The sequence below is a fragment of the Oncorhynchus mykiss genome, chromosome 1, assembly GCF_013265735.2.
Source record: "Oncorhynchus mykiss isolate Arlee chromosome 1, USDA_OmykA_1.1, whole genome shotgun sequence".
Lineage (NCBI taxonomy): Eukaryota > Metazoa > Chordata > Actinopteri > Salmoniformes > Salmonidae > Oncorhynchus > Oncorhynchus mykiss.
In genome coordinates, this window is record NC_048565.1 from 37840308 (window position 1) to 37856971 (window position 16664).

The following is a 16664-nucleotide window of genomic DNA, read 5'->3' on the forward strand; positions in this document are numbered from 1 at the left end:
AGGAAGGCATGGCCAGCCGTTGAGAAATGCTTGTTGAAGTTTTCAATAATCATGGATTTATCGGTGGTGACCGTGTTACCTAGCCTCAGTGCAGTGGGCAGCTGGGAGGAGGTGCTCTTGTTCTCCATGGACTTTATAGTGTCCCAGAACTTTTTGGAGTTAGAGCTACAGGATGCAAATTTCTGCCTGAAGATGCTGGCCTTGGCTTTCCTGACTGACTGCGTGTATTGGTTCCTAACTTCCCTGAACAGTTGCATATCGCGGGGACTATTCGATGCTATTGCAGTCCGCCACAGGATGTTTTTGTGCTGGTCGAGGGCAGTCAGGTCTGGAGTGAACTAAGGGCTATATCTGTTCTTAGTTCTGCATTTTTTGAACGGAGCATGTTTATCTAAAATGGTGAGGAAGTTTATTTCTAAAGACTGACCAGGCATCCTCAACTGACGGGATGAGGTCAATATCCTTCCAGGATACCCGGGCCAGGTCGATTAGAAAGGCCTGCTCGCAGAAGTGTTTTAGGGAGCGTTTGACAGTGATGAGGGGTAGTCGTTTGACTGCGGATCCGTAGCGGATAAAGGCAATGAGGCAGTGATCGCTGAGATCCTGGTTGAAGACAGCGGAGGTGTATTTGGAGGGCCAGTTGGTCAGGGTGACGTCTATGAGGGTGCCCTTGTTTACAGATTTAGGGTTGTACCTGGTGGGTTCCTTGATGATTTGTGTGAGATTGAGGGCATTTAGCTTAGATTGTAGATTGTACTAGCCATCCCGGATCCGGGATCGTAAATACAGCCTCAAGTCCATTACCATAACGCAACGTTTACTATTTAATGAAAATCACAAATTAAATGAAATAAATATGCTAGCTCTCAAGCTTAGCCTTTTGTTAACAACACTGTCATCTCAGATTTTCAAAATATGCTTTTCAACCATAGCAAAACAAGCATTTGTGTAAGAGTATTGATAGCTAGCGTAGCATTTAGCGTAGCATTCAGCGGGCAACATTTTCACAAAAACAAGAAAAGCATTCAAATAAAATCATTTACCTTTGAAGAACTTTGGATGTTTTCAATGAGGAGACTCTCAGTTAGATAGCAAATGTTCAGATTTTCCAAAAAGATTATTTGTGTAGGAGAAATCGCTCCGTTTTGTTCATCACGTTTGGCTACCAACAAAAAAAAAATTCAGTCATCAAAACGCCAAACTTTTTTCCAAATTAACTCCATAATATCGACTGAAACATGGCAAACGTTGTTTAGAATCAATCCTCAAGGTGTTTTTCACATATCTCTTCGATGATATATCGTTCGTGGAAGTCTGGTTTCTCCTCTGAATCACATGGAAGAATACTTGCAGCTGGAGATTACGCACCAATTTCGACGCAGGACACCAGGCGGACACCTGGTAAATGTGGTCTCTTATGGTCAATCTTCCAATGATATGCCTACAAATACGTCACAATGCTGCAAACACCTTGGGGAAACGACAGAAAGTGTAGGCTCATTCCTTGCGCATTCACAGCCATATAAGGAGACAATGGAAAACAGCGCCTCAAAAATTTTGCTCACTTCCTGTTTGAAATTTCATCTTGGTTTTGCCTGTAGCATCAGTTCTTTGGCACTCACAGATAATATCTTTGCAGTTTTGGAAACGTCAGGGTGTTTTCTTTCCAAAGCTGTCAATTATATACATAGTTGAGCATCTTTTCGTGACAAAATATCTTGTTTAAAACGGGAACGTTTTTCATCCAAAAATGAAATACTGCCCCAGAGTTTCAACTTAAGCATATCCCAGTTTAGGTCACCTAACAGAACAAACTCTGAAGCTAGATGGGGGGTGATCAATTCACAAATGGTGTCCAGGGCACAGCTGGGAGCTGAGGGGGGTCGGTAGCAGGCGGCAACAGTGAGAGACTTATTTCTGGAGAGAGACATTTTTAAAATTAGTAGTTCGAACTGTTTGGTTATGGACCTGGAAAGTATGACATTACTTTGCAGGCTATCGCTGCAGTAGACGACTTGATGACAGCTTTGCACACTTTTGGCATTGTCTCAACCAGCTTCATGAGGGTAGTCACCTGGAATGCATTTCAATTAGCAGGTGTGCTTTGTTTTTTAACATTTTATTTAACCTTTATTTAACCAGGAAGGGCTAATAAAGATTTGAAATCTCTTTTTCAAGAGCGTCCTGGGCAAGGTAGGCAGCACCAAGTCATTACACAATTACAGGTAATCTAGTAAATAATCATAGAATTCACAAGAGTAAAACAAAGTAATTAAACAACAAATTAAAGCATTGACAGGTCAGGGAATCAGCCTCAAAAATCCTTAATCAATGATTTAAATACACCAATTGGGACAAGTTCTTCCAGTTTGAAAGTATTTTGTAAGGCGTTCCAAGCCGATATGCAGTGTACATAAAAGCCCTTTTACCAAATTCAGTTTGGATATTTGGAACACTTAGCAGGATAAAGTCCTACGAACGAAGAGAGTAGCCACCACATGTCTGAACAATAAAAATACTAAAATAAAATGTTAGTAAACGCAAAATGGATTTGTAAATAAAAGTATAACAGCGACTGAGCCTACGATTGACTAGAGAAGGTCATCCAACCCTTCTAAATAGAGTGCAGTGGTGCGTAAGGGTTTTGCAGTTTAAAATAAATATCAATGCTCCATGGTAAAGGGTGTCAATTGATTTCAAACACTGAGCGGAAGCATTCATATATAAAATATCCCTATGGTCTAGTAAAGGCATAAATGTAGCTGATAGCCTTTTTCTGGCTTCAAAAGAAAAACATTCTTAATCCTAAAGTCAACTTCAATTTTTTGTAAATTGTTAAATATGCAATTTAAAGGAGAGTCCATCATCAACTAAAATTCCAAGATATTTATATAAGGTTACAGCCTCAATCTCATTTCCCTGACAGGTAGTAATAGGTGAAAGGTTCAGAGGTCTATTTCTTGCTTCCGGAAACACCATTAGTTGAGTTTTGTCAGTATTGTAGATAAGCTTCAATTGACACAAGGTATGTTGAACAGCATAAAAAGAAATTTGCAAGATCTGGAAAGCTTTTGTGAGAGACAAGGCAAAACAATAAATAACAGTATCTTCCGCATAAAAGTGAAGTTGCGCATTTTTTACATTTGTCTAAATTATTTACAGTATATAAATAGTTTATAAGAGGGGACCAAGTGCAGAGCTCTGGGGCAAACCATTACAGACAGATAATGTAACAGACATGAGCCCATCAAATTGAGTTTCCTGAGTTCTATCAGACAGATGGTTAGCAAACCATGCAACTGCATGTTCTGAAAGACCCAAGCTTGACAATCTCTGACTCAGTATAGCATGATCAACTGTATCAAAAGCCTTATAGAGATCAATAAAAAGTGATACAATGTGCTGTTTTTTGTTAAAAGTTAATTTGTGGAATTTCAGTCCTTATTAATGAGTTTGAGCCAGTCATTTATGTTGTGACAAGGTAAGGGTGGTATACAGAAGATAGCCCTATCTGGTAAAATACCAAGTCCATATTATGGCAAGAACAACTCAAATAAACAAAGATAAACAACACTCCATCATTACTTTAAGACATGAAGGTCAGTCAATCCGAAAAATGTCAAGAACTTTGACAGTTTCTTCAAGTGCAGTTGCAAAACCATGAAGCACTATGATGAAACTGGCTCTTATGCGGATCTCCACAATAAAGGAAAACCCAGAGTTACCTCTGCTGCAGAGGATAAGTTCATTAGTTACCTCAGAAAATGCAGCAAAAATAAATAAATGCTTAACAGAGTTCAGTCTCAACATCAACTGTTCAGAGGAGACTGCGTGAATCAGGCCTTCAAGGTCAAATTGCTTCAAAGAAACCGCTACTAAAGGACACCAATAATAAGAAGAGACTTATTTGGGCCAAAAAACAGGACCAATGAACATTAGACCGGAGTAAATCTGTCCTTTGTTCTGAGTCCAAATTTTAGATTTTTGGTTCCAACAACCGTGTCTTTGTGAGATGCAGAGTAGGTGAATGGATGACATCTCCATGTGTGGTTCCCACCGTTAAGCATGGAGGAGGAGGTGTGATGGTGTGGGGGTGCTTTGCTGGTGACACTGTCAATTATATTTTTAGAATTAAAGGCAAACTTAACCAGCATGGCTGGTTAAAAATCTTTGTGAATCTACACACAATTCCCCATGTTGACAAAGTGAAAATAGTTTTTTTCAGAAAAAAGTCACCTAAAGGACTCAGACCCTGAGAAACAAGATTCTCTGGTCTGATGAAACCAAGGTTGAACTCTTTGGCCTGAGTGACAGACTCCTCTCATGACCTGGGCAATACCCTCCCTACAGTGAAGCATGGTGGTGGCAGCTTCATGCTGTTTGGATGTTTTTCAGCAGCATGGACTGGGAGATTAGTGAGGATAGAGGGAAAGATGAACAGAGCAAAGTACAGAGAGATCATTGATGAAAACCAGAGCTGTCATGACCTAAGACTCTGTCACATGTTTACCTTCCAACAGGACAACGACACTAAGCATACAGCCAAGACAATGCGGCAGTGGCTTCGGGACAAGATTCTGAATGTCCTTGAGTGGCCCAGCTAGAGCCTGGACTTTAACCTGATAAAACATCTCTGGAGATACCTGAAAGTAGCTGAAAAGCGACACTCCCCATCCAAGCTGACAGAGCTTGAGAGGATCTGCAGAGAATAATGGGAGAAACTCCCCAAATAGAGGTGTGCCATGCTTGTTGCCTCGTTCTCAAAAAGACTGCAAAAGGCTGTAAAAGGCTGTGATAGCTGCCAAAGGTTCTTCAACAAAGTACTGAGTAAAAGGTCTGAATACTTTTGTAAATGTCATATCAGTTTTTTATGTGTAGATAGATGAGAAACAAATATTTTACTCATTTTAGAAAAAGGCTGTGACGTAACAAAATTTTGAAAAAGTGTAGGGATATGAATACTTCTGGATACACTGTATATACAGTACGAGTAAAAAGTTTGGACACACCTACTCATTCAAGGGTTTTTCTATATTATTAAAATGTTCAACATTGTAGAATAATAGCGAAGACATCAAAACTATGAAATAACGTAAATGGAATCATGTTGTAACCAAAAAAGTGTTAAGAAAATCTAAATATATTTAATATTATAGATTCTTCAAAGTAGCCACCCTTTGCCTTGATGACATGCTTGGCAATCTCTCAACCAGCTTCCTGAGGAATACTTTTCCAACATTCTTGAAGGAGTTCCGACATATGCTCAGTACTTGTTGGCTGGTTTTCCTTCACTCTGTGGTTCATCTCATCCCAAACCATCTTATTGGGTTGAGGCCATATGATTGTGGATGCCAGGTCATCTTTTTTATCACTCCATCACTCTCCCTGGTTAAATAGCCCACCTCCTGGAGGTGTGTTTTAGATCATTGTCCCCTTGAAAAATAAATTATAGTCCCACTAAGCACAAACCAGATGAGATGGCGCATCGGTATAGAATGCTGTGGTAGCCATGCTGGTTAAGTGTGCCTTGCATTCTAAATAAATCAAAGTCAGTGTCAACATCACAGCACTTTCACACCTCCTCCTCCATGCTTTACGGTGAGAATCATACATGATTTGGGCTGGAATCTGAAGTTCAGGTAACTCCAATGAACTTATCCTCTGTAGCAGAGGTATCTATTGGTCTTCCTTTCCTGTGGCAGTCCTCATGAGTGTCAGTTTCATGATAGCGCTTGATGGTTTTGCAACTGCACTTAAAGAAACTTTCAAAGTTCTTGAAATTTTCCGGATTGACTTGCTTATTTGAGTTGTCCTTGCCATAATATGGATGTGGTCTTTTACCAAATAGAGCTATAATCTGTATACCACCTTTACCTTGTCACATCACAACTGATTGTCTCAAAATTATTAAGAAGGAAAGAAATTCCACATTAACTTTTTTACAAGGCACACCTGTTAATTGAAACGTTTTCCAGGTGACTAATTCTTGGAGCTGGTTAAGATAATAGCAAGTGTGCAAAACTGTCATCAATGCAAAAGGTGGCTACTTTCAAGAAACTCAAATATAAAATATAGTTTGATTTGCTTAACCCTTTTTTGGTTACCAAATGATTCCATATGTGTTATTTCATAGTTTTAATGTCTTCACTGTTATTCTACAATGAAGAAAATAGTAAAATAAAGGACCCTTGAATGGATAGGTGTTTCCATACTTTTGACTGGTACTGTATATTATTAATGAATTAATTAATACGCATGTTTTTTCTTTGTATTATCTTTGATTGGATCTAATGTGTTATATTCTCCTACATCCATTTCACATTTTCAAAAACTTCAACGTGTTTCCTTTCAAATGGTATCAAGAACACGCATATCCTTGCTTCAGGTCCTGAGCTACAGGCGGTTAAATTTGGGTCCGTCATTTTTTGGTGAAAATTGAAAAAAAGGGTAGTTTCCTTTTAATCCTCCCTCCGTACTCCCTCTCTGCTAATGACTTAGTCAACCACATTGAAAAAAAGGTTGATGACCTACGCTCCTCATTCACTCACGCTACGGAGTCAACTGGTCCACTCACACAGAACCACTATATTTATTGACCTCTTTCTCCCCTCTCTCTCTCCAGATGAAATACTGTGACTAGTGATGTCCGGCCACCAGACAACCTGTCCACTTGACCCCATCTCCTCCTCCCTTCTCCTGACAATATCTGGAGACCATCTACCATTCCTCATGTCCCACATCAACTCATTCCTGACCATTGGCTGCGTACCTTCAGATGGCCAGTTGCTCCCCTCCTCAAGAAAACAACACTCAACCCCTCTGATGTCAAAAACTACAGATCAGTATCCCTTCTTTCTTTTCCTTCCAAAACACTTGAGCGTGCTGTCTATGGCCACATCTCTCGCTATCTCTCTGAGAATGATCTTCTTGACCTTAACCAGTCAGGCTTCAAGGCAGCTCACTCAACTGAGACAACTCTCCTCTGTCAGGGAGGCTCTTCGCTCTGTCAAAGATGACTCTCTCTCATCTGTTCTCATCCTCATAGATCTATCTGCTGCCTTCAACACCATGAACAGTCAGATTGTCCTCTTCATCCTCTCAGGGCGGGACATCTCAGGCTCTGCACACTGCTGTATTGCATTCTACCTGGAAGTTTGCTTCAAACAGAGGATCTTTGTCTGCACTCAGCTCTGTCATATCGAAAGTTTGGGACTATAAGGTTCTATAGGCATTTTTGTCAAAATGTTGCTATTGACATAGCCTTGTTCAGTTCAATGTCCTCTACCTATATAGTACTCTAAATACCCTAATTCATGTTGTTAAGTTCAGAATAATACAATATAAAAATTGCTGACACCATTCAAACAAATGAGGGTTTCGAAAATGAACGCCAACCTTCTCAGAATCATATTTTTGCGGATAGAACCTTTATAATCCCAAGCTCTTGATATCCTCACATGGTCTCTCCTATCATTGCTACTGTATGTGGATGGTGCTCAACTTCTTTTCTCCTTCTCCACTTCTGATACCCAGGTGGTGACACATCTCTGCATACTTGGCAGACATCTCAGCTTGGATGTTGGCCCACCACCTCAGGCTCAATCTCAACACGATGAAGCTGCTCTTCCTCCTGGGGAAGGCCTGCCCGCTCCAAGACATCTCCATCACAGTTGATAACTCCAGGGTGTCTCCCTCCCAGAGTGCAAAGAACCTTGGCGTGACCCTGGACAACACCCTGTCATTCTCTGCAAACATCAAGCAGTGATTCACTCCTGCAGGTTCACGCTCTACAACAGCCGTAGAGTATAATCTTTCCTCACACAGGAAGCAGAGCAGGTACTGATCTAGGCACTTGTCATTTCCCGTCTACACTACTGCAACTCTCTGTTGACTGGGCTCCCCACTTGTGCCTTCAAACCTCTGGTGCCTGGTGTTCAACCTTCCCAAGTTCTCCCATGCCACCACGCTCTTCTGCACACTCCACTGGCTTCCAGTCGAAGCTCACATAATCTTCAAGACCTTGGTGCTTGCCTATGCAGCAGCAATGGGAACTGTGGTCAAACCCTACACCCCAACTGAAACACTCTGTTCTGCCACCTCTGGTCTCTTGGCCCTGCCACCCTATTGGAAGGGCAGTTCCCGCTCATCCTTGTCAAAGCTATTCTCTGTCCTAGCATGCCGATGATGGAACAATTTTCACCGTAATGTCAGGACAGCGAAGTCCCTGCCCATCTCCCGATAACTTCTGAAACTTTAAAGAGTATCTCAAATAGTGGTGGGAAAAGTACCCAATTGCCTGACAAGTAAAAGTTAAGATGGCGTCATAGAAAATGACTCACGTAAAGGTGAAAGTCGCCCAATAAAATGCTAATTGTGTAAAAGTCTAAAAGTATTTGGTTTTAAATACACTTACTGTATGAATCAAAAGTAAATGTAATTAAAAAATATATTTAAGTATCAAAAGTAAAAGCATAACATTTTCAGATTGCTAATATTAAGCAAACCAAATGGCACAAATTCTTTTTTTTTCAATTTACAGATAGCCAGGGGCACAGTAAAAAATGCAGACATAATTTACAAACAAAGCATTTGCATTTAGTGAGTCTGCCAGATCAGAGGCAGTAGGGATGACCAGGGATGTTCTCTTGATAAGTGTGTGAATTCGACCATGTTCTTGTCCTGCTATTAATGAGTACTTTTGGGTGTCAGCGAAAATGTGTAGAGTAAAAAGTACAATATTTTTACTAGGAATGTAGTAAAGTAGAAGTTGAAGTTGTTAAAAATATGAATAGTAATGTACAGATACACAAAAAGTGAGTTCCAGAGCCTGTAAAGCTTCATGCACTCTGGATAAATGTTAAATGGCGACCGGTAATGGGCTTCGGATAACCAAAATGTGTAAACAGTATCCTGCATTATATTAAATTCATCTATGCATTTTGAAGTGTTTACTATTTACTTTTTTTCACTGACATATAATCGCTTCCCTGAATAAACATCATTTGATATTGCTTTTAATGGTATCCATATTTTAGCTGATATTTTGGAACATTTTCATCTCCCTAACGCCAAAGCAGTGTATCGTTACAGTTCACCTGTAGCTATATTTTACTATATTTACCACTTCTGACATTGTACCATATCTACAATAGATAATCTCTCCCTTTTCCCTACAGTCTATATTTATGCACAATAAATATAGACTGAGCCTGTAAAAAAGATGAGGGCTTAATGTGTAGGGTTTGACATTGCGGATACAACGAGACCAAAGTGTTGAGGTCCCTCTGAAAAAAATCTTGACAGGATCTCTCCTTCCTCTGGTGGGTGCCTAACAAGGCCTCAGCAGCTATTCCCAGCAGGAGGACGTCACATAAAGAGAGGGAGATCAATAGCGCTTGGTGTTTAATATTCTCCACATAAATTATAGGAGTGCCATGGGACTAAGGCTGTTCCTCTTGTTTCAGCCCAGCTAGGCGACACAGTAAAACAGTACACCTGCTCCAATTTCAAAGACATTTTGAGGATGAGTTTAGGAGGTTGATGGCACATAGAGTAGATGATAGATGGTACGGTTGTGTTCACGTTAGCATGCTGTTTTTAGCATGGTTAAAAAGGTTTTAATCAGAAAAGTTATACTGTCATACTGCAAATGCGTAACATAATAATCAACTCACTACATAACACATTTTTCACTGAGATAATTTTGGCATGTATCCCCCCAAAAATGATGTATCCAAAGTATCCCAGATTACAAAAATATATCCCTATAATATTGTATGGGACATCCTCCGACTCCAAGTCTCCATTGAGCTGGGTGTTTCTCACTGAGACTCATCTTCTAGAACTTCCCCTGTAATAAAGGCTATTCCCATGGGTGCTGCATAGACTGATAGAACTCTTCATTTCCACCTTGGTTTTCAACCTCTAGCTGACTGTGGGGAGATCAACCCTGGAGACACTCCACTCATCTGTGATACTGGGCTCTCCACCACCAGCCTGCCTCTCCGGGGAGAATCTTTGATTACTTTTATCACCTGTGTGGTTTTTGGTTGGCATTCTACATCAGAACATGTATATTTCATAAGAATTTAAAATATAAATGATGTTGCCACTTGATTGATGATATCCATTGTGATACACTGCACAACCCAACTCCATTTCATGCATCACACTCGTAAATGTCTGCTTCACTGAAATTACATTCTATCAGTATTGGCTGAAGTATTGCAGCACTACAAAGGGAAGAGATTAAAAAAACGATTGCTTTGATTGAAGTCCTTAAAGCATAGTCACCTCCAAAATGGTTGGCACCCTTGATAAAATAAATAATACAAATACTGAGCTATATTGAATGCAAAAAAATATAAATTATATTATTTTATACTAATACAATTGCTCAGAGAAAGAGATTTTGTTTAACAGGTAATACTGTTTTTTCTCAAATAGATAGATTTTGGCACCCCTAAAGATTCATGTAATTCAATTAAAACAAAATTGAATCTGCATTAACATTTTACTTTTAAAATGAATCTCTGTTTAGTTAATATTAATAGACCAATTGATGTCACCAGCAGGCCAAAACTCCATCCCACCACAACAGGCTGAAATTTCAGGTGGTTTTTTCAAACAGCTCTTACACGAAAAGGTCACTATCATAATTTTCACACTTTCACAGTATTATTCCAACCTCATAGCGTGGAAATATATGTATATATATATATTAAAATAAATCACGTTTTTGACTGCCATTGTATTAGTATGAAATAAAATAATTGTCAAAATGTTTAGAGCAGACAATATAGCTTAATATTGTATTATTTATGTTAATCTTTATGTGTGCCAATAATTTGGGAGGTGACTATACTTGTGAAACTGGTTTTGGACATCTCTTTCTTGTATTTTCTCTATTATTTCATGTCTATTACTTGTGTCAATCATGTTAATCTTCTCTGACTATAACAATCTTGTGATTCTAATTACCTACTTTTCATTCAAATTACAACAGACACAAGGCTTACTGTTACTAACTTAGCAGTGATTGAAAATATCTTACTTAAAAAATAAGAAATTATTGAATAAAAGTCTGGTTAAAAGCATTGGACCACTTGGGGAATGGTGGCTTCTAAGGAAACATATAATAGGGATAGGATTAAACAAATCAAGCACATGGTCCATAAGATTCCATCTGTCTTAGAACAGTCTTACAAGTAAAAAATACATAAGACATTATATGTCTATTGGGTCCAGCCTTATCTTTTGTTCCTTCAGGGCAGTATTTTACTGAGAGGGGAATGTCTGCACCTGGTCTCTCTGTGTGTCTCTCTCACTCTCTCTCAATTCTCAATTTCAGGCATGGGAAAGCAAGTAAAATAGATGATAAACAAAAAGTGAAATAAACTATAAAGAATTAACAGTAAGCATTACACTCACAAAAGTTCCAAAAGAATAAAGACATTTGAAATATCCTATTATGTCTATATACAGTGTTCTAATGATGTGCAAATAGTTAAAGTACAAATGGGAAAATAAATAAACAATTATATGTTGTATTTATAATTTTGTTTGTTCTTCACTGGTTGCCCTTTTGTTGTGTGCTGTGATTGCACACTGTGGTATTTTACTCAATATATATGGGGGTTTATCAAAATTGGATGCGTTTTAATTCTTTGTGGGTCTATGTAACCTGAGGGAAATATGTGTCTCTACTCATACATTTGTCAGGTTAGAAAGGTTTCACCTCATTTTGTGGGCAGTGTGCACATAGCCTGTCTTCTCTTGAGAGCCAGGTCTGCCTTTGGCGGCTGTTCTCAATAGCAAGATTATGCTCACTGAGTCTGTACATAGTCAAAGATTTCCTTAATTCTGGGTCAGTCACAGTGGTCAGGTATTCTGCCACTGTGTATTCTCTGTTTAGGGCCAAATAGCATTATAATTTGCTCAGTTTTTCATTCCAATGTGTCAAGTAATTATCTTTATGTTTTCTCATGATTTGGTTGGATCTAATCGTGTTGCTGTCCTGGGGCTCTGTGTGGTCTGTTTGTGTTTGTGAACAGAGCACCAGGACCAGCTTGGTTAGGGGGCTCTTCTCCATGTTAATTTCTCTGTATATTATGGCTTTGTTATGGAATGTTTGGGAATCGCTTCCTTTTAGTTGGTTGTAGAATTTAACGTCTCTTTTCTGGATTTTGATATTTAGCGAGTATCGGCCTAATTCTTAACCTCATGCATTATTTGCATGCATTATTTGTACACAGAGGACAGTTTTGCTGAAGTCTACATGCAGTCTCAATTCGGTGTTTGTCACGTTTTGTGAATTCTTGGTAGGTGATCAGACCCCAGACCTCCCAGACCTCACAACCATAATGGGTTCTTTAACTGATTCAAATATTTTTGTCAGATCCTAATTGGTATGTCGAATTTTATGCTCCTTTTGATGGCATAGAAGGCCCTTCTTGCCATGTCGCTCAGGTCGTTCACAGCTTTACGAAAGTTACCTGTGGTGCTGATGTTTAGGCCAAGGTATGTATAGTTTTTTGTGTGCTCTAGGGCAACGGTGTCTAGATTGAATTTTGTATTCATGGTCCTGGCAACTGGACCTTATTTGGAACACCACTATTTTTGTCTTACTGAGACTTACTGTCAAGCCCAGGTCTGACAGAGAATCTCTCTCTCTCTCAATGCTTTATGTCATCCCTAGGGGGTGAGACAGCCATTGAAGATGCTTGTGTGGATGGGTTTGGAGTTGCCCAAGGTCCATTTTGTCATGGGAACAATATAAAAATAAAGCAGTCCTTTTCGGGGCCTTAACTTATTTCTTTTTGTCAGAGCCAGATGACTGCATTCCATTTGGGTGCTGTCCCCATCGGGGGGTTGACATGGTTTTTAGAACCATCTAGAAACAGCATTTCTCTTCCCCACCAAGTCTGGTCTCATAGACTAGACGTAACAAGTTAATGTAAATCCTAGACACTTAAATTATGTTGATATGTTATGTTTGGTATGGTTACATAAGACAGAAAGTTACTTAAGGCAAAAAAACGAAAGTAGGGTGGTTGATCGGGTTGGATGGGTAGATGTATAATGCGAACATCTGGCAACCAAAAGGTTTCATGTTTGAATGTCATCAGAGACATTTTTAGCATTTTAACTTTGCAACTACTTTCTACTTTTTATCTACATTGCAACTACTTAGCATGTTAGCTAACCCATCCCCTAGCCTACCCCTTAACCCTAACTCCTAGCCTAGCTACTATTATCCACCCAGCAAACATTAGCGTTAGCCACCTAACTTACGCTAGCTACAACAAATTGGAATTCATAACATATCAATCATTTACACATTTTGTAACAAAATGTACAAATTGAAATTCGGAAACAAATTGTACAAGGTGCTATTCGAAACATATCATACAATTTGTAATTCATAGCATATCATTCGAAATGATATGGACATCCACAAATCTCTTTAAAGGTAAAGATTTGAAGTCGGACGTTTACATACAGCTTAGCCAAATACATTTAAACACAGTTTTTCACAATTCCTGACATTTAATCCTAGGAAAAATGTCCTGTCTTAGGTCAGTTTGGATCACCACTTTATTTTAAGAATGTGAAATGTCAGAGTAAAAGTAGAGAGAATGATTTGTTTCAGCTTATAATTCTTTCATTACATTCCCAGTGGGTCAGACGTTTACATACACTCAATTAGTATTTGGTAGCATTGCCTTTAAATGTTTGACTTGGGTCAAACGTTTCGGGTAGCCTCCACAAGCGTCCCACAATAAATTGGGTGAATTTTGTCCCATTCCTCCTGACAGAGCTGGTGTAACTGAGTCAGGTTTGTAGGCCTCCTTGCTTGCACCCCTCTTTTTCCGCTCTGCCTGCACCTTTTCTATAGGAATGAGTTCAGGGCTTTGATGGCCACTCCAATACCTTGACTTTGTTGTCCTTAAAATTAAAGCCATTTTGCCACAACTTTGGAAGTATGCTTGGGGTCATTGTCCATTTGTAAGACCCATTTGCGACCAAGCTTTAACTTCCTGACTGATGTCTTGAGATGTTGCTTCAATATATCCACGTAGTTTTCCACCCTCATGATGCCATCTATTTTGTGAAGAACACCAGTCCCTCCTGCAGCAAAGCACCCACACAACATGATGCTGCCACCCTCGTGCTTCACGATTGGGATGGTATTCTTCAGCTTGCAAGCCTCCCCCTTTTTCCTCCAAAACTAATGATGGTCATTATGGCCAAACAGTTCTATTTTTGTTTCATCAGACCAGAGGACATATCTCCAAAAAGTACAATCTTTGTCCCTGTGTGCATTTGCAAACCGTAGTCTGGCTTTTTTATGGTGGTTTTGGAACAGTGGCTTCTTCTTTGCTGAGCGGCCTTTCAGGTTATGACGATATAGGACCCATTTAACTGTGGATATAAATACTTTTGTACCTGTTTACTCCAGCATCTTCACAAGGACCTTTGCTTGTCATGTACTTCTAGAAGTAGTGGGTGGAGGAGTCAGGCGCAGAGAGCAGGGTAGTTGAAATGTGGAATGTTTATTCCCAAAACCACAGTGTCGGTCAACGCCACACACTTGGACGCAATAAGACCCAGTCCAAAACAACAGGACGAAACGGTTCGAGAACAAAATACTTCCACAGAAATCACACATATCAAATAACAGAAAACAACTGCAACTAATCAAAACTAAATGAAAAAGGGGATCGGTGGCAGCTAGTAGGCCGGCGACGACAACCGCCGAGCGCGCCGCCCGAACAGGAAGAGGCACCATCTTCGGCGGTATTCATGACATTGCTGTTGTTTTTTGATTAATTTTCACTTCTTGCACCAAAGTACATTCATCTCTAGGAGACAGAACACGTCTCCTTCATGAGCGATATAACGGCCATGTGGTCCCATGGTGCTATACTTGCACACTATTGTTTGTACAGATGAACGTGGTACCTTCAGGCATTTGGAAATTGCTCCCAAGGATGAATCAGACTTGTGGAGGTCTACAATTAATTTTCTGAGGTCTTGGCTGATTTCTTTTGATTTTCCCATGATGTCAAGCAAAGAGGCACAGAGTTTGAAGGTAGGCCTTGAAATACATCCACAGGTACACCTCCAATTGACTCAAATTATGTCAATTAGCCTATCAGAAGCTTCTAAAGCCATGGCACAATTTTCTGGATTTTTCCAAGCTGTTTAACTTCTTATGTGCAGGTGGGACGGTAACGTCAGGTAACATCCTGGCCAACACCCGGTGAAATTGAAAAGCACCAAATTCAAAATACAGAAATAGTCAAATTAAACATTCATAAAAATACAAGTGTTATACATCGGCTTAAAGATGAACTTCTTGTTAATCCAGCCGCTGTGTCAGATTTCAAAAAAGGTTTTCCTGTGAAAGCAACCATGCGATTATCTGAGGACAGTGCCCCGCTTACAAAAGCATAGAAACATTTTACAACCAAGTAAAGGAATTACAAAAGTCAGAAACTATCCAATACTACCATTCATATGCATATCCTAGCTTCTGGGCCGGAGTAACAGGCAGTTTACATTGGGCACCTCATTCATCCAAAATACAAAATACTGCCCGCTACCCAAGAGAGGTTAAAGGCACAGTCAACTTAGTGTAGGTAAACTTCTGACCCACTGGAATTGTGAAACATTGAATTATAAGTGAAGTAATCTGTCTGTAAAAAATTGTTTGAAAAATTACTTGTGTCATGCACAAAGTAGATCTCCTAACCGACTTGCCAAAACTATCGTTTGTTAACAAGACATTTGTGGAGTGGTTGAAAATGAGTTTTAATCTCTCTTGGGTAGGGGGCAGTATTTTCACATCCGGATGAAAAGCGTGTCCAAAGTAAACTGCCTGTTACTCAGGCCCAGAAGCTAGGATATGCATTTAATTGGTAGATCTGGATAGAAACACTCTAAAGTTTCTAAAACTGTTAAAATAATGTCTGTGAGTATAACAGAACTTATATGGCAGGTGAAACCCCGAGAACAAACCATCCCCCATAACAAATTCAGCCTACCACTATTTTCAATGGCTATTATTTTTATTTTAAGCGAAATCCACCAAGCTTGCAGTTCCTAGGGCTTCCACTAGATGTCACCAGTCTTTAGAAAGAGTTTCATGCTGGTTTTATGAAAAATTAGTCAGAAATTGTAGTTTTTCTAAGTGGCTCCCATTTTGGCTGTAGTGTTTCCAAGTGCGTGGAAGAGAGCGCGTTCTTTGGTATTTTTCTCCGGCTAAGACAATGATTCTCTATCTTAAATTTGATCGTTTATTTACGCATTAGGGTACCCAAGGTTTGATTATAACCGTTGTTTGACTTGTTTGGAAAGGTTTCTTAGCAACATTTGGGATTCATTTTGAATGCATTTTGATGGAGGGAAACTGGGTGGATTATTGACTGAAGCGCGACAGCTCTTCAGCTCTTCAGTTTTATGGATATAAAGAAGGACATTATCAAACAAAAGGACCATTTGTGATGTATCTGGGTCCTTTTGTAGTGCCAACAGAAGAAGATCATCAAAGGTAAGGTATTTATTATATCGCTATTTCTGACTTTTGTGGCACACCTGCCTGGTTGAAACATGTTTTTCATGCTTTTGAATGCGGGGTGATGCCCTCTGATAATCGCATG

General features: G+C 39.5%; 1 long non-coding RNA gene across 1 annotated transcript in view; it reads left to right on the top strand.

The window, feature by feature from the left end:
* Positions 1-8944, top strand: part of LOC110522363 — a 54810-nt gene extending 45866 nt beyond the window's left edge. Inside the window, exon 3 of the long non-coding RNA XR_002473300.2 lies at positions 6623-8944. This is a non-coding gene — a long non-coding RNA (uncharacterized LOC110522363). The remainder of the gene's footprint in view (positions 1-6622) is intronic.
* The last annotated feature ends 7720 nt before the right edge of the window (positions 8945-16664 follow it).